This window comes from Passer domesticus, chromosome 3, assembly GCF_036417665.1.
Source record: "Passer domesticus isolate bPasDom1 chromosome 3, bPasDom1.hap1, whole genome shotgun sequence".
Lineage (NCBI taxonomy): Eukaryota > Metazoa > Chordata > Aves > Passeriformes > Passeridae > Passer > Passer domesticus.
This window is the reverse complement of record NC_087476.1, coordinates 60944825-60971909: the sequence shown is the minus strand read 5'-3', so window position 1 is coordinate 60971909 and position 27085 is coordinate 60944825. Positions and strand designations below refer to the sequence as shown.

The window sequence follows — 27085 nt, the reverse complement described above, 5'->3', positions numbered from 1 at the left end:
TTCCTTCATCCTTGTCCTTGATGAACAAATTAAACAATACTGGACACGAGCCAGAATCTGGGTAGGCACTGTATCTGTGTGCAACAGTACAAGGGGAATTTTATCCCAAAGTGCCTCTTCTTTACTAGAATCTCAATTTTTGATCCTACATAATGCAATCCTCCTCCTTTGGCCTCTCATTGTGGGCATTTTACTTGGAAGTACAGATTATCCAAGAATATGGATTACTTGAAGATTTTTTTCCCTACGGAACAGAATTTTTAAAATAGTAGTTACCATGTGGAAGGAAATATCGGTAATTCACTCAATCCCTCTATCAGTGTGCTTGAAACCGAGGAATCTAATACTCAGCTCTCTTGGTCAGGTTGTAATTTCAGATAATGCTTGGCAGCTATCTGAATCTCTTTGCATGTTTACGTGGCCTCTCCCCACATGCTGACAGGTTCACACCTGTAAATCTGATTAGCAGACAATGTTTGACTTGATTAGTCAAGTGCAAAGCTCAATGCAGTCAGACATTTGAAATTCAAGATTTCCTGGAGCTGTGTTAATAGGTTTGAGACCTGAGCAGTGTGTAAATGAAGCAATAGGAGCCACACATTCTTACAGACAGTGTTTCATTTCTTCATTCTCAGGGGTTGCTGAATCAGGAACTGTTTGGAGCTGATGTGTCCCCCAGTTACTAAATGCCTCAGAGCAGACAGTGGCTGCCATCAGAGCTTTTCTGGAGCTTCTACAGATGGAAAATATCAGGTTTGTGTAATATCAAATTCCAGTTTCCTACTGGTTACTGTCTGTACATTTGATGATCTCTAAAGGTCCACAGGCTGTTTTCAGATTATTCCTTCACATGAGAAAGAAGAACTGTATTCTCTCTCCAGCCTTTCACAAGGGTTGTCTATTTGCAGTCTCTGAGCTCAACCTAGTTTGGATATTGCTCTTCCATTCCTGTGAATCCAATTTCTCCTCAAATTTTTGTCAATGCAAAACTCTCTTTCTCTTCTGAGACTGTCTCAGTGAAGCATTTCTGATACCACACATCACAGGTGCTCTGTGAAATCAGAGTAATGATTAGCTATACATGCTTAGAAAGGCACTTATGTTTACAAATATCTCCTTGCATACTATTAAAGTTTGTGACCAAAAATGATGAGCCATTTTGCCACCATAAGGAGCCCAGAGAAGAAACACACTTGAGTATAAGTCCAGTCCAGTCCTAGTTAGTGTGCAGAAAAATAATGGAAATGTTGTCATCTATTATTTATACCTCCCCACTATGAGCATGGTGTTTTGCTATCCAGTAACAAGAGATGGAGCCTTGCCCCTTGATCCTGTAGATCCTGGAATATAAGAGAAATTACACTGCACTGGAGTAACTGCAGTACTGCAAACCCTTGATACTGACACAGTTTGTAAGCAGCAAAGTAAAATTTATTTTCATGTGGCACACTCAATAACACATTACAAAAAGTAGTCAGGAATAAGCTCTACTCTCTGGTACCATGCCTTGGCTCTGATATTTTCCCCTCCGGGATTTGTCTTCCTTCTTGATATTTTCCCCTGTTTTGCAGTATCTATCTGGTTAGTTTGGGCATCTTTTTTGTCTTTTCTGCTGCACCTCATTTCCTGCCAGACCATTTCCTCATAGTCACTAAATCTCCGAAAATGCTGAGTTTTTTGGGTTTTTTTCAGTCGCATTTCATTTGATCGTATCTCCTTTCCGGAGTGTTTGGAAGCCTTTCTTTCCTGGGACGCAAGATTTCGTTTCCCGTCCCGAAAGAAAATTTCATTTCCTTTCGGGACGGGAAACGAAATCTTGCGATTTCAATGGGGACCAATTGGGCTATCTTTGGTCCATATCCCTGCACTTGACGGCATCTCGTGACTTTTGATGGTTATGATGGGGGAGAAAATTTTATTTTTTTTTTAATTTTTTCAGGATCCATGCCTTGGATCTGATAATTTCCCCTCCGGGATTTGTCTTCCTTCTTGATATTTTCCCCTGTTTTGCAGTATCTGTCCGGTTAGTTTGGGCATCTTTTTGTCTTTTCTGCTGCATCGCATTTCCTCCCAGACCATTTCCTCGTAGTCACTAAATCTCCGAAAATGCTGAGTTTTTTGGGTTTTTTTCAGTCGCATTTCATTTGATCGTATCTCCTTTCCGGAGTGTTTGGAAGCCTTCCTTTCCTGGGACGCAAGATTTCGTTTCCCGTCCCGAAAGGAAATTTCATTTCCTTTCGGGACGGGAAACGAAATCTTGCAATTTCAATGGGGACCAATTGGGCTATCTTTGGTCCATATCCCTGCACTTGACGGCATCTCGTGACTTTTGATGGTTATGATGGGGGAGAAAATTTTTTTTTTTTTTTAATTTTTTCAGGATCCATGCCTTGGCTCTGATATTTTCCCCTCCGGGATTTGTCTTCCTTCTTGATATTTTCCCCTGTTTTGCAGTATCTGTCCGGTTAGTTTGGGCATCTTTTTGTCTTTTGCGCTGCAAATCATTTACTCGTAGTCACTAAATCTCCGAAAATGCTGAATTTTTTGGGTTTTTTTCAGTCGCATTTCATTTGATCGTATCTCCTTTCCGGAGTGTTTGGAAGCCTTTCTTTCCTGGGACGCAAGATTTCGTTTCCCGTCCCGAAAGGAAATTTCATTTCCTTTCGGGACGGGAAACGAAATCTTGCGATTTCAATGGGGACCAATTGGGCTATCTTTGGTCCATATCCCTGCACTTGACGGCATCTCGTGACTTTTGATGGTTATGACTGGGGTGAAAATTTTTTTTTTTTTAATTTTTTCAGGATCCATGCCTTGGATCTGATAATTTCCCCTCCGGGATTTGTCTTCCTCCTTGATATTTTCCCCTCCTTTTGCAACATCAGTCCTGTTAATTGTGGCATGTTTTGGCCCTTTGCACTGCACCTCATATCATCCCGGTCCATTTGCTTCTTTTCACTAAATCTCATAATTTTTTTTTTTCTAATTTTTTCAGGATCCATGCCTTGGATCTGATAATTTCCCCTCCGGGATTTGTCTTCCTTCTTGATATTTTCCCCTGTTTTGCAGTATCTGTCCGGTTAGTTTGGGCATTGTTTGTCTTTTGCGCTGCAAATCATTTACTCGTAGTCACTAAATCTCCGAAAATGCTGAGTTTTTTGGGTTTTTTTCAGTCGCATTTCATTTGATCGTATCTCCTTTCCGGAGTGTTTGGAAGCCTTTCTTTCCTGGGACGCAAGATTTCGTTTCCCGTCCCGAAAGGAAATTTCATTTCCTTTCGGGACGGGAAACGAAATCTTGCGATTTCAATGGGGACCAATTGGGCTATCTTTGGTCCATATCCCTGCACTTGACGGCATCTCGTGACTTTTGATGGTTATGACTGGGGTGAAAATTTTTTTTTTTTTTTTAATTTTTTCAGGATCCATGCCTTGGATCTGATAATTTCCCCTCCGGGATTTGTCTTCCTCCTTGATATTTTCCCCTCCTTTTGCAACATCAGTCCTGTTAATTGTGGCATGTTTTGGCCCTTTGCACTGCACCTCATATCATCCCGGTCCATTTGCTTCTTTTCACTAAATCTCATAATTTTTTTTTTTATTATTTTTTCAGGATCCAGTCCATGGCTCTGATATTTTCCCCTCTGGGATTGGTCCTCCTCCTTGATATTTTCCCCTGTTTTGCAGTATCTGTCCGGTTAGTTTGGGCATTGTTTGTCTTTTGCGCTGCACCTCATTTCCTCGTAGTCACTAAATCTCCGAAAATGCTGAGTTTTTTGGGTTTTTTTCAGTCGCATTTCATTTGATCGTATCTCCTTTCCGGAGTGTTTGGAAGCCTTTCTTTCCTGGGACGCAAGATTTCGTTTCCCGTCCCGAAAGGAAATTTCATTTCCTTTCGGGACGGGAAACGAAATCTTGCGATTTCAATGGGGACCAATTGGGCTATCTTTGGACCATATCCCTGCACTTGACGGCATCTCGTGACTTTTGATGGTTATGACTGGGGTGAAAATTTTTTTTTTTTTTTTAATTTTTTCAGGATCCATGCCTTGGCTCTGATATTTTCCCCTCCGGGATTTGTCTTCCTTCTTGATATTTTCCCCTGTTTTGCAGTATCTGTCCGGTTAGTTTGGGCATCTTTTTGTCTTTTCTGCTGCATCGCATTTCCTCCCAGACCATTTCCTCGTAGTCACTAAATCTCCGAAAATGCTGAGTTTTTTGGTTTTTTTTCAGTCGCATTTCATTTGATCGTATCTCCTTTCCGGAGTGTTTGGAAGCCTTTCTTTCCTGGGACGCAAGATTTCGTTTCCCGTCCCGAAAGGAAATTTCATTTCCTTTCGGGACGGGAAACGAAATCTTGCGATTTCAATGGGGACCAATTGGGCTATCTTTGGTCCATATCCCTGCACTTGACGGCATCTCGTGACTTTTGATGGTTATGACTGGGGTGAAAATTTTTTTTTTTTTTAATTTTTTCAGGATCCATGCCTTGGCTCTGATATTTTCCCCTCCGGGATTAGTCTTCCTCCTTGATATTTTCCCCTCCTTTTGCAACATCAGTCCTTTTAATTGTGGCATGTTTTGGCCCTTTGCACTGCACCTCATATCATCCCGGTCCATTTGCTTCTTTTCACTAAATCTCATAATTTTTTTTTTTATTATTTTTTCAGGATCCAGTCCATGGCTCTGATATTTTCCCCTCTGGGATTGGTCCTCCTCCTTGATATTTTCCCCTGTTTTGCAGTATCTGTCCGGTTAGTTTGGGCATTGTTTGTCTTTTGCGCTGCACCTCATTTCCTCGTAGTCACTAAATCTCCGAAAATGCTGAGTTTTTTGGGTTTTTTTCAGTCGCATTTCATTTGATCGTATCTCCTTTCCGGAGTGTTTGGAAGCCTTTCTTTCCTGGGACGCAAGATTTCGTTTCCCGTCCCGAAAGGAAATTTCATTTCCTTTCGGGACGGGAAACGAAATCTTGCGATTTCAATGGGGACCAATTGGGCTATCTTTGGTCCATATCCCTGCACTTGACGGCATCTCGTGACTTTTGATGGTTATGACTGGGGTGAAAATTTTTTTTTTTTTTTTAATTTTTTCAGGATCCATGCCTTGGCTCTGATATTTTCCCCTCCGGGATTTGTCTTCCTTCTTGATATTTTCCCCTGTTTTGCAGTATCTGTCCGGTTAGTTTGGGCATCTTTTTGTCTTTTCTGCTGCATCGCATTTCCTCCCAGACCATTTCCTCGTAGTCACTAAATCTCGGAAAATGCTGAGTTTTTTGGGGTTTTTTGAGACACATTTCATTTGATCGTATCTCCTTTCCGGAGTGTTTGGAAGCCTTTCTTTCCTGGGACGCAAGATTTCGTTTCCCGTCCCGAAAGGAAATTTCATTTCCTTTCGGGACGGGAAACGAAATCTTGCGATTTCAATGGGGACCAATTGGGCTATCTTTGGACCATATCCCTGCACTTGACGGCATCTCGTGACTTTTGATGGTTATGACTGGGGTGAAAATTTTTTTTTTTTTTTTAATTTTTTCAGGATCCATGCCTTGGCTCTGATATTTTCCCCTCCGGGATTTGTCTTCCTTCTTGATATTTTCCCCTGTTTTGCAGTATCTGTCCGGTTAGTTTGGGCATCTTTTTGTCTTTTCTGCTGCATCGCATTTCCTCCCAGACCATTTCCTCGTAGTCACTAAATCTCCGAAAATGCTGAGTTTTTTGGGTTTTTTTCAGTCGCATTTCATTTGATCGTATCTCCTTTCCGGAGTGTTTGGAAGCCTTTCTTTCCTGGGACGCAAGATTTCGTTTCCCGTCCCGAAAGGAAATTTCATTTCCTTTCGGGACGGGAAACGAAATCTTGCGATTTCAATGGGGACCAATTGGGCTATCTTTGGTCCATATCCCTGCACTTGACGGCATCTCGTGACTTTTGATGGTTATGACTGGGGTGAAAATTTTTTTTTTTTTTTTAATTTTTTCAGGATCCATGCCTTGGCTCTGATATTTTCCCCTCCGGGATTTGTCTTCCTTCTTGATATTTTCCCCTGTTTTGCAGTATCTGTCCGGTTAGTTTGGGCATCTTTTTGTCTTTTCTGCTGCATCGCATTTCCTCCCAGACCATTTCCTCGTAGTCACTAAATCTCGGAAAATGCTGAGTTTTTTGGGGTTTTTTGAGACACATTTCATTTGATCGTATCTCCTTTCCGGAGTGTTTGGAAGCCTTTCTTTCCTGGGACGCAAGATTTCGTTTCCCGTCCCGAAAGGAAATTTCATTTCCTTTCGGGACGGGAAACGAAATCTTGCGATTTCAATGGGGACCAATTGGGCTATCTTTGGACCATATCCCTGCACTTGACGGCATCTCGTGACTTTTGATGGTTATGACTGGGGTGAAAATTTTTTTTTTTTTTTTAATTTTTTCAGGATCCATGCCTTGGCTCTGATATTTTCCCCTCCGGGATTTGTCTTCCTTCTTGATATTTTCCCCTGTTTTGCAGTATCTGTCCGGTTAGTTTGGGCATCTTTTTGTCTTTTCTGCTGCATCGCATTTCCTCCCAGACCATTTCCTCGTAGTCACTAAATCTCGGAAAATGCTGAGTTTTTTGGTTTTTTTTCAGTCGCATTTCATTTGATCGTATCTCCTTTCCGGAGTGTTTGGAAGCCTTTCTTTCCTGGGACGCAAGATTTCGTTTCCCGTCCCGAAAGGAAATTTCATTTCCTTTCGGGACGGGAAACGAAATCTTGCGATTTCAATGGGGACCAATTGGGCTATCTTTGGTCCATATCCCTGCACTTGACGGCATCTCGTGACTTTTGATGGTTATGACTGGGGTGAAAATTTTTTTTTTTTTTAATTTTTTCAGGATCCATGCCTTGGCTCTGATATTTTCCCCTCCGGGATTTGTCTTCCTCCTTGATATTTTCCCCTCCTTTTGCAACATCAGTCCTTTTAATTGTGGCATGTTTTGGCCCTTTGCACTGCATCTCATATCATCCCGGTCCATTTGCTTCTTTTCACTAAATCTCATAATTTTTTTTTTTATTATTTTTTCAGGATCCAGTCCATGGCTCTGATATTTTTCCCTCCGGGATTGGTCCTCCTCCTTGATATTTTCCCCTGTTTTGCAGTATCTGTCCGGTTGGTTTGGGCATCTTTTTGTCTTTTTCGCTGCACCTCATTTCCTCGTAGTCACTAAATCTCCGAAAATGCTGAGTTTTTTGGGTTTTTTTCAGTCGCATTTCATTTGATCGTATCTCCTTTCCGGAGTGTTTGGAAGCCTTTCTTTCCTGGGACGCAAGATTTCGTTTCCCGTCCCGAAAGGAAATTTCATTTCCTTTCGGGACGGGAAACGAAATCTTGCGATTTCAATGGGGACCAATTGGGCTATCTTTGGTCCATATCCCTGCACTTGACGGCATCTCGTGACTTTTGATGGTTATGACTGGGGTGAAAATTTTTTTTTTTTTTTTAATTTTTTCAGGATCCATGCCTTGGCTCTGATATTTTCCCCTCCGGGATTTGTCTTCCTTCTTGATATTTTCCCCTGTTTTGCAGTATCTGTCCGGTTAGTTTGGGCATCTTTTTGTCTTTTCTGTTGCATCGCATTTCCTCCCAGACCATTTCCTCGTAGTCACTAAATCTCGGAAAATGCTGAGTTTTTTGGGGTTTTTTGAGACACATTTCATTTGATCGTATCTCCTTTCCGGAGTGTTTGGAAGCCTTTCTTTCCTGGGACGCAAGATTTCGTTTCCCGTCCCGAAAGGAAATTTCATTTCCTTTCGGGACGGGAAACGAAATCTTGCGATTTCAATGGGGACCAATTGGGCTATCTTTGGACCATATCCCTGCACTTGACGGCATCTCGTGACTTTTGATGGTTATGACTGGGGTGAAAATTTTTTTTTTTTTTTTAATTTTTTCAGGATCCATGCCTTGGCTCTGATATTTTCCCCTCCGGGATTTGTCTTCCTTCTTGATATTTTCCCCTGTTTTGCAGTATCTGTCCGGTTAGTTTGGGCATCTTTTTGTCTTTTCTGCTGCATCGCATTTCCTCCCAGACCATTTCCTCGTAGTCACTAAATCTCCGAAAATGCTGAGTTTTTTGGTTTTTTTTCAGTCGCATTTCATTTGATCGTATCTCCTTTCCGGAGTGTTTGGAAGCCTTTCTTTCCTGGGACGCAAGATTTCGTTTCCCGTCCCGAAAGGAAATTTCATTTCCTTTCGGGACGGGAAACGAAATCTTGCGATTTCAATGGGGACCAATTGGGCTATCTTTGGTCCATATCCCTGCACTTGACGGCATCTCGTGACTTTTGATGGTTATGACTGGGGTGAAAATTTTTTTTTTTTTTAATTTTTTCAGGATCCATGCCTTGGCTCTGATATTTTCCCCTCCGGGATTTGTCTTCCTCCTTGATATTTTCCCCTCCTTTTGCAACATCAGTCCTTTTAATTGTGGCATGTTTTGGCCCTTTGCACTGCATCTCATATCATCCCGGTCCATTTGCTTCTTTTCACTAAATCTCATAATTTTTTTTTTTATTATTTTTTCAGGATCCAGTCCATGGCTCTGATATTTTTCCCTCCGGGATTGGTCCTCCTCCTTGATATTTTCCCCTGTTTTGCAGTATCTGTCCGGTTGGTTTGGGCATCTTTTTGTCTTTTTCGCTGCACCTCATTTCCTCGTAGTCACTAAATCTCCGAAAATGCTGAGTTTTTTGGGTTTTTTTCAGTCGCATTTCATTTGATCGTATCTCCTTTCCGGAGTGTTTGGAAGCCTTTCTTTCCTGGGACGCAAGATTTCGTTTCCCGTCCCGAAAGGAAATTTCATTTCCTTTCGGGACGGGAAACGAAATCTTGCGATTTCAATGGGGACCAATTGGGCTATCTTTGGTCCATATCCCTGCACTTGACGGCATCTCGTGACTTTTGATGGTTATGACTGGGGTGAAAATTTTTTTTTTTTTTTTAATTTTTTCAGGATCCATGCCTTGGCTCTGATATTTTCCCCTCCGGGATTTGTCTTCCTTCTTGATATTTTCCCCTGTTTTGCAGTATCTGTCCGGTTAGTTTGGGCATCTTTTTGTCTTTTCTGCTGCATCGCATTTCCTCCCAGACCATTTCCTCGTAGTCACTAAATCTCGGAAAATGCTGAGTTTTTTGGGGTTTTTTGAGACACATTTCATTTGATCGTATCTCCTTTCCGGAGTGTTTGGAAGCCTTTCTTTCCTGGGACGCAAGATTTCGTTTCCCGTCCCGAAAGGAAATTTCATTTCCTTTCGGGACGGGAAACGAAATCTTGCGATTTCAATGGGGACCAATTGGGCTATCTTTGGTCCATATCCCTGCACTTGACGGCATCTCGTGACTTTTGATGGTTATGACTGGGGTGAAAATTTTTTTTTTTTTAATTTTTTCAGGATCCATGCCTTGGATCTGATAATTTCCCCTCCGGGATTTGTCTTCCTCCTTGATATTTTCCCCTCCTTTTGCAACATCAGTCCTGTTAATTGTGGCATGTTTTGGCCCTTTGCACTGCACCTCATATCATCCCGGTCCATTTGCTTCTTTTCACTAAATCTCATAATTTTTTTTTTTCTAATTTTTTCAGGATCCATGCCTTGGATCTGATAATTTCCCCTCCGGGATTTGTCTTCCTTCTTGATATTTTCCCCTGTTTTGCAGTATCTGTCCGGTTAGTTTGGGCATTGTTTGTCTTTTGCGCTGCAAATCATTTACTCGTAGTCACTAAATCTCGGAAAATGCTGAGTTTTTTGGGTTTTTTTCAGTCGCATTTCATTTGATCGTATCTCCTTTCCGGAGTGTTTGGAAGCCTTTCTTTCCTGGGACGCAAGATTTCGTTTCCCGTCCCGAAAGGAAATTTCATTTCCTTTCGGGACGGGAAACGAAATCTTGCGATTTCAATGGGGACCAATTGGGCTATCTTTGGTCCATATCCCTGCACTTGACGGCATCTCGTGACTTTTGATGGTTATGACTGGGGTGAAAATTTTTTTTTTTTTTTTAATTTTTTCAGGATCCATGCCTTGGATCTGATAATTTCCCCTCCGGGATTTGTCTTCCTCCTTGATATTTTCCCCTCCTTTTGCAACATCAGTCCTGTTAATTGTGGCATGTTTTGGCCCTTTGCACTGCACCTCATATCATCCCGGTCCATTTGCTTCTTTTCACTAAATCTCATAATTTTTTTTTTTATTATTTTTTCAGGATCCAGTCCATGGCTCTGATATTTTCCCCTCTGGGATTGGTCCTCCTCCTTGATATTTTCCCCTGTTTTGCAGTATCTGTCCGGTTAGTTTGGGCATTGTTTGTCTTTTGCGCTGCACCTCATTTCCTCGTAGTCACTAAATCTCCGAAAATGCTGAGTTTTTTGGGTTTTTTTCAGTCGCATTTCATTTGATCGTATCTCCTTTCCGGAGTGTTTGGAAGCCTTTCTTTCCTGGGACGCAAGATTTCGTTTCCCGTCCCGAAAGGAAATTTCATTTCCTTTCGGGACGGGAAACGAAATCTTGCGATTTCAATGGGGACCAATTGGGCTATCTTTGGACCATATCCCTGCACTTGACGGCATCTCGTGACTTTTGATGGTTATGACTGGGGTGAAAATTTTTTTTTTTTTTTTAATTTTTTCAGGATCCATGCCTTGGCTCTGATATTTTCCCCTCCGGGATTTGTCTTCCTTCTTGATATTTTCCCCTGTTTTGCAGTATCTGTCCGGTTAGTTTGGGCATCTTTTTGTCTTTTCTGCTGCATCGCATTTCCTCCCAGACCATTTCCTCGTAGTCACTAAATCTCCGAAAATGCTGAGTTTTTTGGTTTTTTTTCAGTCGCATTTCATTTGATCGTATCTCCTTTCCGGAGTGTTTGGAAGCCTTTCTTTCCTGGGACGCAAGATTTCGTTTCCCGTCCCGAAAGGAAATTTCATTTCCTTTCGGGACGGGAAACGAAATCTTGCGATTTCAATGGGGACCAATTGGGCTATCTTTGGTCCATATCCCTGCACTTGACGGCATCTCGTGACTTTTGATGGTTATGACTGGGGTGAAAATTTTTTTTTTTTTTTTAATTTTTTCAGGATCCATGCCTTGGCTCTGATATTTTCCCCTCCGGGATTTGTCTTCCTTCTTGATATTTTCCCCTGTTTTGCAGTATCTGTCCGGTTAGTTTGGGCATCTTTTTGTCTTTTCTGCTGCATCGCATTTCCTCCCAGACCATTTCCTCGTAGTCACTAAATCTCGGAAAATGCTGAGTTTTTTGGGGTTTTTTGAGACACATTTCATTTGATCGTATCTCCTTTCCGGAGTGTTTGGAAGCCTTTCTTTCCTGGGACGCAAGATTTCGTTTCCCGTCCCGAAAGGAAATTTCATTTCCTTTCGGGACGGGAAACGAAATCTTGCGATTTCAATGGGGACCAATTGGGCTATCTTTGGACCATATCCCTGCACTTGACGGCATCTCGTGACTTTTGATGGTTATGACTGGGGTGAAAATTTTTTTTTTTTTTTTAATTTTTTCAGGATCCATGCCTTGGCTCTGATATTTTCCCCTCCGGGATTTGTCTTCCTTCTTGATATTTTCCCCTGTTTTGCAGTATCTGTCCGGTTAGTTTGGGCATCTTTTTGTCTTTTCTGCTGCATCGCATTTCCTCCCAGACCATTTCCTCGTAGTCACTAAATCTCCGAAAATGCTGAGTTTTTTGGTTTTTTTTCAGTCGCATTTCATTTGATCGTATCTCCTTTCCGGAGTGTTTGGAAGCCTTTCTTTCCTGGGACGCAAGATTTCGTTTCCCGTCCCGAAAGGAAATTTCATTTCCTTTCGGGACGGGAAACGAAATCTTGCGATTTCAATGGGGACCAATTGGGCTATCTTTGGTCCATATCCCTGCACTTGACGGCATCTCGTGACTTTTGATGGTTATGACTGGGGTGAAAATTTTTTTTTTTTTTTTAATTTTTTCAGGATCCATGCCTTGGCTCTGATATTTTCCCCTCCGGGATTTGTCTTCCTTCTTGATATTTTCCCCTGTTTTGCAGTATCTGTCCGGTTAGTTTGGGCATCTTTTTGTCTTTTCTGCTGCATCGCATTTCCTCCCAGACCATTTCCTCGTAGTCACTAAATCTCGGAAAATGCTGAGTTTTTTGGGGTTTTTTGAGACACATTTCATTTGATCGTATCTCCTTTCCGGAGTGTTTGGAAGCCTTTCTTTCCTGGGACGCAAGATTTCGTTTCCCGTCCCGAAAGGAAATTTCATTTCCTTTCGGGACGGGAAACGAAATCTTGCGATTTCAATGGGGACCAATTGGGCTATCTTTGGTCCATATCCCTGCACTTGACGGCATCTCGTGACTTTTGATGGTTATGACTGGGGTGAAAATTTTTTTTTTTTTAATTTTTTCAGGATCCATGCCTTGGATCTGATAATTTCCCCTCCGGGATTTGTCTTCCTCCTTGATATTTTCCCCTCCTTTTGCAACATCAGTCCTGTTAATTGTGGCATGTTTTGGCCCTTTGCACTGCACCTCATATCATCCCGGTCCATTTGCTTCTTTTCACTAAATCTCATAATTTTTTTTTTTCTAATTTTTTCAGGATCCATGCCTTGGATCTGATAATTTCCCCTCCGGGATTTGTCTTCCTTCTTGATATTTTCCCCTGTTTTGCAGTATCTGTCCGGTTAGTTTGGGCATTGTTTGTCTTTTGCGCTGCAAATCATTTACTCGTAGTCACTAAATCTCGGAAAATGCTGAGTTTTTTGGGTTTTTTTCAGTCGCATTTCATTTGATCGTATCTCCTTTCCGGAGTGTTTGGAAGCCTTTCTTTCCTGGGACGCAAGATTTCGTTTCCCGTCCCGAAAGGAAATTTCATTTCCTTTCGGGACGGGAAACGAAATCTTGCGATTTCAATGGGGACCAATTGGGCTATCTTTGGTCCATATCCCTGCACTTGACGGCATCTCGTGACTTTTGATGGTTATGACTGGGGTGAAAATTTTTTTTTTTTTTTTAATTTTTTCAGGATCCATGCCTTGGCTCTGATATTTTCCCCTCCGGGATTTGTCTTCCTTCTTGATATTTTCCCCTGTTTTGCAGTATCTGTCCGGTTAGTTTGGGCATCTTTTTGTCTTTTCTGTTGCATCGCATTTCCTCCCAGACCATTTCCTCGTAGTCACTAAATCTCGGAAAATGCTGAGTTTTTTGGGGTTTTTTGAGACACATTTCATTTGATCGTATCTCCTTTCCGGAGTGTTTGGAAGCCTTTCTTTCCTGGGACGCAAGATTTCGTTTCCCGTCCCGAAAGGAAATTTCATTTCCTTTCGGGACGGGAAACGAAATCTTGCGATTTCAATGGGGACCAATTGGGCTATCTTTGGACCATATCCCTGCACTTGACGGCATCTCGTGACTTTTGATGGTTATGACTGGGGTGAAAATTTTTTTTTTTTTTTTAATTTTTTCAGGATCCATGCCTTGGCTCTGATATTTTCCCCTCCGGGATTTGTCTTCCTTCTTGATATTTTCCCCTGTTTTGCAGTATCTGTCCGGTTAGTTTGGGCATCTTTTTGTCTTTTCTGCTGCATCGCATTTCCTCCCAGACCATTTCCTCGTAGTCACTAAATCTCCGAAAATGCTGAGTTTTTTGGTTTTTTTTCAGTCGCATTTCATTTGATCGTATCTCCTTTCCGGAGTGTTTGGAAGCCTTTCTTTCCTGGGACGCAAGATTTCGTTTCCCGTCCCGAAAGGAAATTTCATTTCCTTTCGGGACGGGAAACGAAATCTTGCGATTTCAATGGGGACCAATTGGGCTATCTTTGGTCCATATCCCTGCACTTGACGGCATCTCGTGACTTTTGATGGTTATGACTGGGGTGAAAATTTTTTTTTTTTTAATTTTTTCAGGATCCATGCCTTGGCTCTGATATTTTCCCCTCCGGGATTTGTCTTCCTCCTTGATATTTTCCCCTCCTTTTGCAACATCAGTCCTTTTAATTGTGGCATGTTTTGGCCCTTTGCACTGCATCTCATATCATCCCGGTCCATTTGCTTCTTTTCACTAAATCTCATAATTTTTTTTTTTATTATTTTTTCAGGATCCAGTCCATGGCTCTGATATTTTTCCCTCCGGGATTGGTCCTCCTCCTTGATATTTTCCCCTGTTTTGCAGTATCTGTCCGGTTAGTTTGGGCATCTTTTTGTCTTTTTCGCTGCACCTCATTTCCTCGTAGTCACTAAATCTCCGAAAATGCTGAGTTTTTTGGGTTTTTTTCAGTCGCATTTCATTTGATCGTATCTCCTTTCCGGAGTGTTTGGAAGCCTTTCTTTCCTGGGACGCAAGATTTCGTTTCCCGTCCCGAAAGGAAATTTCATTTCCTTTCGGGACGGGAAACGAAATCTTGCGATTTCAATGGGGACCAATTGGGCTATCTTTGGTCCATATCCCTGCACTTGACGGCATCTCGTGACTTTTGATGGTTATGACTGGGGTGAAAATTTTTTTTTTTTTTTAAATTTTTTCAGGATCCATGCCTTGGCTCTGATATTTTCCCCTCCGGGATTTGTCTTCCTTCTTGATATTTTCCCCTGTTTTGCAGTATCTGTCCGGTTAGTTTGGGCATCTTTTTGTCTTTTCTGCTGCATCGCATTTCCTCCCAGACCATTTCCTCGTAGTCACTAAATCTCGGAAAATGCTGAGTTTTTTGGGGTTTTTTGAGACACATTTCATTTGATCGTATCTCCTTTCCGGAGTGTTTGGAAGCCTTTCTTTCCTGGGACGCAAGATTTCGTTTCCCGTCCCGAAAGGAAATTTCATTTCCTTTCGGGACGGGAAACGAAATCTTGCGATTTCAATGGGGACCAATTGGGCTATCTTTGGTCCATATCCCTGCACTTGACGGCATCTCGTGACTTTTGATGGTTATGACTGGGGTGAAAATTTTTTTTTTTTTTTTAATTTTTTCAGGATCCATGCCTTGGCTCTGATATTTTCCCCTCCGGGATTTGTCTTCCTTCTTGATATTTTCCCCTGTTTTGCAGTATCTGTCCGGTTAGTTTGGGCATCTTTTTGTCTTTTCTGCTGCATCGCATTTCCTCCCAGACCATTTCCTCGTAGTCACTAAATCTCCGAAAATGCTGAGTTTTTTGGTTTTTTTTCAGTCGCATTTCATTTGATCGTATCTCCTTTCCGGAGTGTTTGGAAGCCTTTCTTTCCTGGGACGCAAGATTTCGTTTCCCGTCCCGAAAGGAAATTTCATTTCCTTTCGGGACGGGAAACGAAATCTTGCGATTTCAATGGGGACCAATTGGGCTATCTTTGGTCCATATCCCTGCACTTGACGGCATCTCGTGACTTTTGATGGTTATGACTGGGGTGAAAATTTTTTTTTTTTTTAATTTTTTCAGGATCCATGCCTTGGCTCTGATATTTTCCCCTCCGGGATTTGTCTTCCTCCTTGATATTTTCCCCTCCTTTTGCAACATCAGTCCTTTTAATTGTGGCATGTTTTGGCCCTTTGCACTGCATCTCATATCATCCCGGTCCATTTGCTTCTTTTCACTAAATCTCATAATTTTTTTTTTTATTATTTTTTCAGGATCCAGTCCATGGCTCTGATATTTTTCCCTCCGGGATTGGTCCTCCTCCTTGATATTTTCCCCTGTTTTGCAGTATCTGTCCGGTTGGTTTGGGCATCTTTTTGTCTTTTTCGCTGCACCTCATTTCCTCGTAGTCACTAAATCTCCGAAAATGCTGAGTTTTTTGGGTTTTTTTCAGTCGCATTTCATTTGATCGTATCTCCTTTCCGGAGTGTTTGGAAGCCTTTCTTTCCTGGGACGCAAGATTTCGTTTCCCGTCCCGAAAGGAAATTTCATTTCCTTTCGGGACGGGAAACGAAATCTTGCGATTTCAATGGGGACCAATTGGGCTATCTTTGGTCCATATCCCTGCACTTGACGGCATCTCGTGACTTTTGATGGTTATGACTGGGGTGAAAATTTTTTTTTTTTTTTTAATTTTTTCAGGATCCATGCCTTGGCTCTGATATTTTCCCCTCCGGGATTTGTCTTCCTTCTTGATATTTTCCCCTGTTTTGCAGTATCTGTCCGGTTAGTTTGGGCATCTTTTTGTCTTTTCTGCTGCATCGCATTTCCTCCCAGACCATTTCCTCGTAGTCACTAAATCTCGGAAAATGCTGAGTTTTTTGGGGTTTTTTGAGACACATTTCATTTGATCGTATCTCCTTTCCGGAGTGTTTGGAAGCCTTTCTTTCCTGGGACGCAAGATTTCGTTTCCCGTCCCGAAAGGAAATTTCATTTCCTTTCGGGACGGGAAACGAAATCTTGCGATTTCAATGGGGACCAATTGGGCTATCTTTGGTCCATATCCCTGCACTTGACGGCATCTCGTGACTTTTGATGGTTATGACTGGGGTGAAAATTTTTTTTTTTTTAATTTTTTCAGGATCCATGCCTTGGCTCTGATATTTTCCCCTCCGGGATTTGTCTTCCTCCTTGATATTTTCCCCTCCTTTTGCAACATCAGTCCTTTTAATTGTGGCATGTTTTGGCCCTTTGCACTGCATCTCATATCATCCCGGTCCATTTGCTTCTTTTCACTAAATCTCATAATTTTTTTTTTTATTATTTTTTCAGGATCCAGTCCATGGCTCTGATATTTTTCCCTCCGGGATTGGTCCTCCTCCTTGATATTTTCCCCTGTTTTGCAGTATCTGTCCGGTTAGTTTGGGCATCTTTTTGTCTTTTTCGCTGCACCTCATTTCCTCGTAGTCACTAAATCTCCGAAAATGCTGAGTTTTTTGGGTTTTTTTCAGTCGCATTTCATTTGATCGTATCTCCTTTCCGGAGTGTTTGGAAGCCTTTCTTTCCTGGGACGCAAGATTTCGTTTCCCGTCCCGAAAGGAAATTTCATTTCCTTTCGGGACGGGAAACGAAATCTTGCGATTTCAATGGGGACCAATTGGGCTATCTTTGGTCCATATCCCTGCACTTGACGGCATCTCGTGACTTTTGATGGTTATGACTGGGGTGAAAATTTTTTTTTTTTTTTTAATTTTTTCAGGATCCATGCCTTGGCTCTGATATTTTCCCCTCCGGGATTTGTCTTCCTTCTTGATATTTTCCCCTGTTTTGCAGTATCTGTCCGGTTAGTTTGGGCATCTTTTTGTCTTTTCTGCTGCATCGCATTTCCTCCCAGACCATTTCCTCGTAGTCACTAAATCTCGGAAAATGCTGAGTTTTTTGGGGTTTTTTGAGACACATTTCATTTGATCGTATCTCCTTTCCGGAGTGTTTGGAAGCCTTTCTTTCCTGGGACGCAAGATTTCGTTTCCCGTCCCGAAAGGAAATTTCATTTCCTTTCGGGACGGGAAACGAAATCTTGCGATTTCAATGGGGACCAATTGGGCTATCTTTGGACCATATCCCTGCACTTGACGGCATCTCGTGACTTTTGATGGTTATGACTGGGGTGAAAATTTTTTTTTTTTTTTAATTTTTTCAGGATCCATGCCTTGGCTCTGATATTTTCCCCTCCGGGATTTGTCTTCCTTCTTGATATTTTCCCCTGTTTTGCAGTATCTGTCCGGTTAGTTTGGGCATCTTTTTGTCTTTTCTGCTGCATCGCATTTCCTCCCAGACCATTTCCTCGTAGTCACTAAATCTCCGAAAATGCTGAGTTTTTTGGTTTTTTTTCAGTCGCATTTCATTTGATCGTATCTCCTTTCCGGAGTGTTTGGAAGCCTTTCTTTCCTGGGACGCAAGATTTCGTTTCCCGTCCCGAAAGGAAATTTCATTTCCTTTCGGGACGGGAAACGAAATCTTGCGATTTCAATGGGGACCAATTGGGCTATCTTTGGTCCATATCCCTGCACTTGACGGCATCTCGTGACTTTTGATGGTTATGACTGGGGTGAAAATTTTTTTTTTTTTTAATTTTTTCAGGATCCATGCCTTGGCTCTGATATTTTCCCCTCCGGGATTTGTCTTCCTCCTTGATATTTTCCCCTCCTTTTGCAACATCAGTCCTTTTAATTGTGGCATGTTTTGGCCCTTTGCACTGCATCTCATATCATCCCGGTCCATTTGCTTCTTTTCACTAAATCTCATAATTTTTTTTTTTATTATTTTTTCAGGATCCAGTCCATGGCTCTGATATTTTTCCCTCCGGGATTGGTCCTCCTCCTTGATATTTTCCCCTGTTTTGCAGTATCTGTCCGGTTGGTTTGGGCATCTTTTTGTCTTTTTCGCTGCACCTCATTTCCTCGTAGTCACTAAATCTCCGAAAATGCTGAGTTTTTTGGGTTTTTTTCAGTCGCATTTCATTTGATCGTATCTCCTTTCCGGAGTGTTTGGAAGCCTTTCTTTCCTGGGACGCAAGATTTCGTTTCCCGTCCCGAAAGGAAATTTCATTTCCTTTCGGGACGGGAAACGAAATCTTGCGATTTCAATGGGGACCAATTGGGCTATCTTTGGTCCATATCCCTGCACTTGACGGCATCTCGTGACTTTTGATGGTTATGACTGGGGTGAAAATTTTTTTTTTTTTTTTAATTTTTTCAGGATCCATGCCTTGGCTCTGATATTTTCCCCTCCGGGATTTGTCTTCCTTCTTGATATTTTCCCCTGTTTTGCAGTATCTGTCCGGTTAGTTTGGGCATCTTTTTGTCTTTTCTGCTGCATCGCATTTCCTCCCAGACCATTTCCTCGTAGTCACTAAATCTCGGAAAATGCTGAGTTTTTTGGGGTTTTTTGAGACACATTTCATTTGATCGTATCTCCTTTCCGGAGTGTTTGGAAGCCTTTCTTTCCTGGGACGCAAGATTTCGTTTCCCGTCCCGAAAGGAAATTTCATTTCCTTTCGGGACGGGAAACGAAATCTTGCGATTTCAATGGGGACCAATTGGGCTATCTTTGGACCATATCCCTGCACTTGACGGCATCTCGTGACTTTTGATGGTTATGACTGGGGTGAAAATTTTTTTTTTTTTTTTAATTTTTTCAGGATCCATGCCTTGGCTCTGATATTTTCCCCTCCGGGATTTGTCTTCCTTCTTGATATTTTCCCCTGTTTTGCAGTATCTGTCCGGTTAGTTTGGGCATCTTTTTGTCTTTTCTGCTGCATCGCATTTCCTCCCAGACCATTTCCTCGTAGTCACTAAATCTCGGAAAATGCTGAGTTTTTTGGGGTTTTTTCAGACACATTTCATTTGATCGTATCTCCTTTCCGGAGTGTTTGGAAGCCTTTCTTTCCTGGGACGCAAGATTTCGTTTCCCGTCCCGAAAGGAAATTTCATTTCCTTTCGGGACGGGAAACGAAATCTTGCGATTTCAATGGGGACCAATTGGGCTATCTTTGGTCCATATCCCTGCACTTGACGGCATCTCGTGACTTTTGATGGTTATGACTGGGGTGAAAATTTTTTTTTTTTTAAATTTTTTCAGGATCCATGCCTTGGCTCTGATATTTTCCCCTCCGGGATTTGTCTTCCTCCTTGATATTTTCCCCTCCTTTTGCAACATCAGTCCTTTTAATTGTGGCATGTTTTGGCCCTTTGCACTGCATCTCATATCATCCCGGTCCATTTGCTTCTTTTCACTAAATCTCATAATTTTTTTTTTTATTATTTTTTCAGGATCCAGTCCATGGCTCTGATATTTTTCCCTCCGGGATTGGTCCTCCTCCTTGATATTTTCCCCTGTTTTGCAGTATCTGTCCGGTTAGTTTGGGCATCTTTTTGTCTTTTTCGCTGCACCTCATTTCCTCGTAGTCACTAAATCTCCGAAAATGCTGAGTTTTTTGGGTTTTTTTCAGTCGCATTTCATTTGATCGTATCTCCTTTCCGGAGTGTTTGGAATCCTTTCTTTCCTGGGACGCAAGATTTCGTTTCCCGTCCCGAAAGGAAATTTCATTTCCTTTCGGGACGGGAAACGAAATCTTGCGATTTCAATGGGGACCAATTGGGCTATCTTTGGTCCATATCCCTGCACTTGACGGCATCTCGTGACTTTTGATGGTTATGACTGGGGTGAACATTTTTTTTTTTTTTTTAATTTTTTCAGGATCCATGCCTTGGCTCTGATATTTTCCCCTCCGGGATTTGTCTTCCTTCTTGATATTTTCCCCTGTTTTGCAGTATCTGTCCGGTTAGTTTGGGCATCTTTTTGTCTTTTCTGCTGCATCGCATTTCCTCCCAGACCATTTCCTCGTAGTCACTAAATCTCGGAAAATGCTGAGTTTTTTGGGGTTTTTTGAGACACATTTCATTTGATCGTATCTCCTTTCCGGAGTGTTTGGAAGCCTTTCTTTCCTGGGACGCAAGATTTCGTTTCCCGTCCCGAAAGGAAATTTCATTTCCTTTCGGGACGGGAAACGAAATCTTGCGATTTCAATGGGGACCAATTGGGCTATCTTTGGACCATATCCCTGCACTTGACGGCATCTCGTGACTTTTGATGGTTATGACTGGGGTGAAAATTTTTTTTTTTTTTTTAATTTTTTCAGGATCCATGCCTTGGCTCTGATATTTTCCCCTCCGGGATTTGTCTTCCTTCTTGATATTTTCCCCTGTTTTGCAGTATCTGTCCGGTTAGTTTGGGCATTGTTTGTCTTTTGCGCTGCACCTCATTTCCTCGTAGTCACTAAATCTCGGAAAATGCTGAGTTTTTTGGGGTTTTTTCAGACACATTTCATTTGATCGTATCTCCTTTCCGGAGTGTTTGGAAGCCTTTCTTTCCTGGGACGCAAGATTTCGTTTCCCGTCCCGAAAGGAAATTTCATTTCCTTTCGGGACGGGAAACGAAATCTTGCGATTTCAATGGGGACCAATTGGGCTATCTTTGGTCCATATCCCTGCACTTGATGGCATCTCGTGACTTTTGATGGTTATGACTGGGGTGAAAATTTTTTTTTTTTTTTTAATTTTTTCAGGATCCATGCCTTGGATCTCATAATTTCCCCTCCGGGATTTGTCTTCCTCCTTGATATTTTCCCCTCCTTTTGCAACATCAGTCCTGTTAATTGTGGCATGTTTTGGCCCTTTGCACTGCATCTCATATCATCCCGGTCCATTTGCTTCTTTTCACTAAATCTCATAATTTTTTTTTTTATTATTTTTTCAGGATCCAGTCCATGGCTCTGATATTTTCCCCTCTGGGATTGGTCCTCCTCCTTGATATTTTCCCCTGTTTTGCAGTATCTGTCCGGTTGGTTTGGGCATCTTTTTGTCTTTTTCGCTGCACCTCATTTCCTCGTAGTCACTAAATCTCCGAAAATGCTGAGTTTTTTGGGTTTTTTTCAGTCGCATTTCATTTGATCGTATCTCCTTTCCGGAGTGTTTGGAAGCCTTCCTTTCCTGGGACGCAAGATTTCGTTTCCCGTCCCGAAAGGAAATTTCATTTCCTTTCGGGACGGGAAACGAAATCTTGCGATTTCAATGGGGACCAATTGGGCTATCTTTGGTCCATATCCCTGCACTTGACGGCATCTCGTGACTTTTGATGGTTATGACTGGGGTGAAAATTTTTTTTTTTTTTTTAATTTTTTCAGGATCCATGCCTTGGCTCTGATATTTTCCCCTCCGGGATTTGTCTTCCTTCTTGATATTTTCCCCTGTTTTGCAGTATCTGTCCGGTTAGTTTGGGCATCTTTTTGTCTTTTCTGCTGCATCGCATTTCCTCCCAGACCATTTCCTCGTAGTCACTAAATCTCCGAAAATGCTGAGTTTTTTGGGTTTTTTTCAGTCGCATTTCATTTGATCGTATCTCCTTTCCGGAGTGTTTGGAAGCCTTTCTTTCCGGGGACGCAAGATTTCGTTTCCCGTCCCGAAAGGAAATTTCATTTCCTTTCGGGACGGGAAACGAAATCTTGCGATTTCAATGGGGACCAATTGGGCTATCTTTGGTCCATATCCCTGCACTTGACGGCATCTCGTGACTTTTGATGGTTATGACTGGGGTGAAAATTTTTTTTTTTTTTAATTTTTTCAGGATCCATGCCTTGGCTCTGATATTTTCCCCTCCGGGATTTGTCTTCCTCCTTGATATTTTCCCCTCCTTTTGCAACATCAGTCCTTTTAATTGTGGCATGTTTTGGCCCTTTGCACTGCATCTCATATCATCCCGGTCCATTTGCTTCTTTTCACTAAATCTCATAATTTTTTTTTTTATTATTTTTTCAGGATCCAGTCCATGGCTCTGATATTTTTCCCTCCGGGATTGGTCCTCCTCCTTGATATTTTCCCCTGTTTTGCAGTATCTGTCCGGTTAGTTTGGGCATCTTTTTGTCTTTTTCGCTGCACCTCATTTCCTCGTAGTCACTAAATCTCCGAAAATGCTGAGTTTTTTGGGTTTTTTTCAGTCGCATTTCATTTGATCGTATCTCCTTTCCGGAGTGTTTGGAAGCCTTTCTTTCCTGGGACGCAAGATTTCGTTTCCCGTCCCGAAAGGAAATTTCATTTCCTTTCGGGACGGGAAACGAAATCTTGCGATTTCAATGGGGACCAATTGGGCTATCTTTGGTCCATATCCCTGCACTTGACGGCATCTCGTGACTTTTGATGGTTATGACTGGGGTGAAAATTTTTTTTTTTTTTTTAATTTTTTCAGGATCCATGCCTTGGCTCTGATATTTTCCCCTCCGGGATTTGTCTTCCTTCTTGATATTTTCCCCTGTTTTGCAGTATCTGTCCGGTTAGTTTGGGCATCTTTTTGTCTTTTCTGCTGCATCGCATTTCCTCCCAGACCATTTCCTCGTAGTCACTAAATCTCGGAAAATGCTGAGTTTTTTGGGGTTTTTTGAGACACATTTCATTTGATCGTATCTCCTTTCCGGAGTGTTTGGAAGCCTTTCTTTCCTGGGACGCAAGATTTCGTTTCCCGTCCCGAAAGGAAATTTCATTTCCTTTCGGGACAGGAAACGAAATCTTGCGATTTCAATGGGGACCAATTGGGCTATCTTTGGACCATATCCCTGCACTTGACGGCATCTCGTGACTTTTGATGGTTATGACTGGGGTGAAAATTTTTTTTTTTTTTTAAATTTTTTCAGGATCCATGCCTTGGCTCTGATATTTTCCCCTCCGGGATTTGTCTTCCTTCTTGATATTTTCCCCTGTTTTGCAGTATCTGTCCGGTTAGTTTGGGCATCTTTTTGTCTTTTCTGCTGCATCGCATTTCCTCCCAGACCATTTCCTCGTAGTCACTAAATCTCCGAAAATGCTGAGTTTTTTGGTTTTTTTTCAGTCGCATTTCATTTGATCGTATCTCCTTTCCGGAGTGTTTGGAAGCCTTTCTTTCCTGGGACGCAAGATTTCGTTTCCCGTCCCGAAAGGAAATTTCATTTCCTTTCGGGACGGGAAACGAAATCTTGCGATTTCAATGGGGACCAATTGGGCTATCTTTGGTCCATATCCCTGCACTTGACGGCATCTCGTGACTTTTGATGGTTATGACTGGGGTGAAAATTTTTTTTTTTTTTTTAATTTTTTCAGGATCCATGCCTTGGCTCTGATATTTTCCCCTCCGGGATTTGTCTTCCTTCTTGATATTTTCCCCTGTTTTGCAGTATCTGTCCGGTTAGTTTGGGCATCTTTTTGTCTTTTCTGCTGCATCGCATTTCCTCCCAGACCATTTCCTCGTAGTCACTAAATCTCGGAAAATGCTGAGTTTTTTGGGGTTTTTTGAGACACATTTCATTTGATCGTATCTCCTTTCCGGAGTGTTTGGAAGCCTTTCTTTCCTGGGACGCAAGATTTCGTTTCCCGTCCCGAAAGGAAATTTCATTTCCTTTCGGGACGGGAAACGAAATCTTGCGATTTCAATGGGGACCAATTGGGCTATCTTTGGTCCATATCCCTGCACTTGACGGCATCTCGTGACTTTTGATGGTTATGACTGGGGTGAAAATTTTTTTTTTTTTTTTAATTTTTTCAGGATCCATGCCTTGGCTCTGATATTTTCCCCTCCGGGATTTGTCTTCCTTCTTGATATTTTCCCCTGTTTTGCAGTATCTGTCCGGTTAGTTTGGGCATCTTTTTGTCTTTTCTGCTGCATCGCATTTCCTCCCAGACCATTTCCTCGTAGTCACTAAATCTCGGAAAATGCTGAGTTTTTTGGGGTTTTTTGAGACACATTTCATTTGATCGTATCTCCTTTCCGGAGTGTTTGGAAGCCTTTCTTTCCTGGGACGCAAGATTTCGTTTCCCGTCCCGAAAGGAAATTTCATTTCCTTTCGGGACGGGAAACGAAATCTTGCGATTTCAATGGGGACCAATTGGGCTATCTTTGGACCATATCCCTGCACTTGACGGCATCTCGTGACTTTTGATGGTTATGACTGGGGTGAAAATTTTTTTTTTTTTTTTAATTTTTTCAGGATCCATGCCTTGGCTCTGATATTTTCCCCTCCGGGATTTGTCTTCCTTCTTGATATTTTCCCCTGTTTTGCAGTATCTGTCCGGTTAGTTTGGGCATCTTTTTGTCTTTTCTGCTGCATCGCATTTCCTCCCAGACCATTTCCTCGTAGTCACTAAATCTCGGAAAATGCTGAGTTTTTTGGGGTTTTTTGAGACACATTTCATTTGATCGTATCTCCTTTCCGGAGTGTTTGGAAGCCTTTCTTTCCTGGGACGCAAGATTTCGTTTCCCGTCCCGAAAGGAAATTTCATTTCCTTTCGGGACGGGAAACGAAATCTTGCGATTTCAATGGGGACCAATTGGGCTATCTTTGGTCCATATCCCTGCACTTGACGGCATCTCGTGACTTTTGATGGTTATGACTGGGGTGAAAATTTTTTTTTTTTTTTTAATTTTTTCAGGATCCATGCCTTGGATCTCATAATTTCCCCTCCGGGATTTGTCTTCCTCCTTGATATTTTCCCCTCCTTTTGCAACATCAGTCCTGTTAATTGTGGCATGTTTTGGCCCTTTGCACTGCATCTCATATCATCCCGGTCCATTTGCTTCTTTTCACTAAATCTCATAATTTTTTTTTTTATTATTTTTTCAGGATCCAGTCCATGGCTCTGATATTTTCCCCTCTGGGATTGGTCCTCCTCCTTGATATTTTCCCCTGTTTTGCAGTATCTGTCCGGTTGGTTTGGGCATCTTTTTGTCTTTTTCGCTGCACCTCATTTCCTCGTAGTCACTAAATCTCCGAAAATGCTGAGTTTTTTGGGTTTTTTTCAGTCGCATTTCATTTGATCGTATCTCCTTTCCGGAGTGTTTGGAAGCCTTTCTTTCCTGGGACGCAAGATTTCGTTTCCCGTCCCGAAAGGAAATTTCATTTCCTTTCGGGACGGGAAACGAAATCTTGCGATTTCAATGGGGACCAATTGGGCTATCTTTGGTCCATATCCCTGCACTTGACGGCATCTCGTGACTTTTGATGGCTATGACTGGGGTGAAAATTTTTTTTTATTTTTTTTATTTTTTCAGGATCCATGCCTTGGCTCTGATATTTTCCCCTCCGGGATTTGTCTTCCTTCTTGATATTTTCCCCTGTTTTGCAGTATCTGTCCGGTTAGTTTGGGCATCTTTTTGTCTTTTCTGCTGCATCGCATTTCCTCCCAGACCATTTCCTCGTAGTCACTAAATCTCCGAAAATGCTGAGTTTTTTGGTTTTTTTCAGTCGCATTTCATTTGATCGTATCTCCTTTCCGGAGTGTTTGGAAGCCTTTCTTTCCTGGGACGCAAGATTTCGTTTCCCGTCCCGAAAGGAAATTTCATTTCCTTTTGGGGCGGGAAACGAAATCTTGCGATTTCAATAGGGACCAATTGGGCTATCTTTGGTCCATATCCCTGCACTTGACGGCATCTCGTGACTTTTGATGGTTATGACTGGGGTGAAAATTTTTTTTTTTTTTTAATTTTTTCAGGATCCATGCCTTGGCTCTGATATTTTCCCCTCCGGGATTTGTCTTCCTTCTTGATATTTTCCCCTGTTTTGCAGTATCTGTCCGGTTAGTTTGGGCATCTTTTTGTCTTTTCTGCTGCATCGCATTTCCTCCCAGACCATTTCCTCGTAGTCACTAAATCTCGGAAAATGCTGAGTTTTTTGGGGTTTTTTGAGACACATTTCATTTGATCGTATCTCCTTTCCGGAGTGTTTGGAAGCCTTTCTTTCCTGGGACGCAAGATTTCGTTTCCCGTCCCGAAAGGAAATTTCATTTCCTTTCGGGACGGGAAACGAAATCTTGCGATTTCAATGGGGACCAATTGGGCTATCTTTGGACCATATCCCTGCACTTGACGGCATCTCGTGACTTTTGATGGTTATGACTGGGGTGAACATTTTTTTTTTTTTTTTAATTTTTTCAGGATCCATGCCTTGGCTCTGATATTTTCCCCTCCGGGATTTGTCTTCCTTCTTGATATTTTCCCCTGTTTTGCAGTATCTGTCCGGTTAGTTTGGGCATCTTTTTGTCTTTTCTGCTGCATCGCATTTCCTCCCAGACCATTTCCTCGTAGTCACTAAATCTCGGAAAATGCTGAGTTTTTTGGGGTTTTTTGAGACACATTTCATTTGATCGTATCTCCTTTCCGGAGTGTTTGGAAGCCTTTCTTTCCTGGGACGCAAGATTTCGTTTCCCGTCCCGAAAGGAAATTTCATTTCCTTTCGGGACGGGAAACGAAATCTTGCGATTTCAATGGGGACCAATTGGGCTATCTTTGGACCATATCCCTGCACTTGACGGCATCTCGTGACTTTTGATGGTTATGACTGGGGTGAAAATTTTTTTTTTTTTTTTAATTTTTTCAGGATCCATGCCTTGGCTCTGATATTTTCCCCTCCGGGATTTGTCTTCCTTCTTGATATTTTCCCCTGTTTTGCAGTATCTGTCCGGTTAGTTTGGGCATTGTTTGTCTTTTGCGCTGCACCTCATTTCCTCGTAGTCACTAAATCTCGGAAAATGCTGAGTTTTTTGGGGTTTTTTCAGACACATTTCATTTGATCGTATCTCCTTTCCGGAGTGTTTGGAAGCCTTTCTTTCCTGGGACGCAAGATTTCGTTTCCCGTCCCGAAAGGAAATTTCATTTCCTTTCGGGACGGGAAACGAA

The 27085-nt window shown here is 42.0% G+C and overlaps 1 long non-coding RNA gene across 1 annotated transcript in view; it reads left to right on the top strand.

Annotated features, from left to right (window-relative positions):
• Positions 1–27085, top strand: part of LOC135298114 (uncharacterized) — a 49393-nt gene that overhangs the window by 10484 nt on the left and 11824 nt on the right. Inside the window, exon 3 of the long non-coding RNA XR_010360093.1 lies at positions 636–753. This is a non-coding gene — a long non-coding RNA (uncharacterized LOC135298114). The remainder of the gene's footprint in view (positions 1–635; positions 754–27085) is intronic.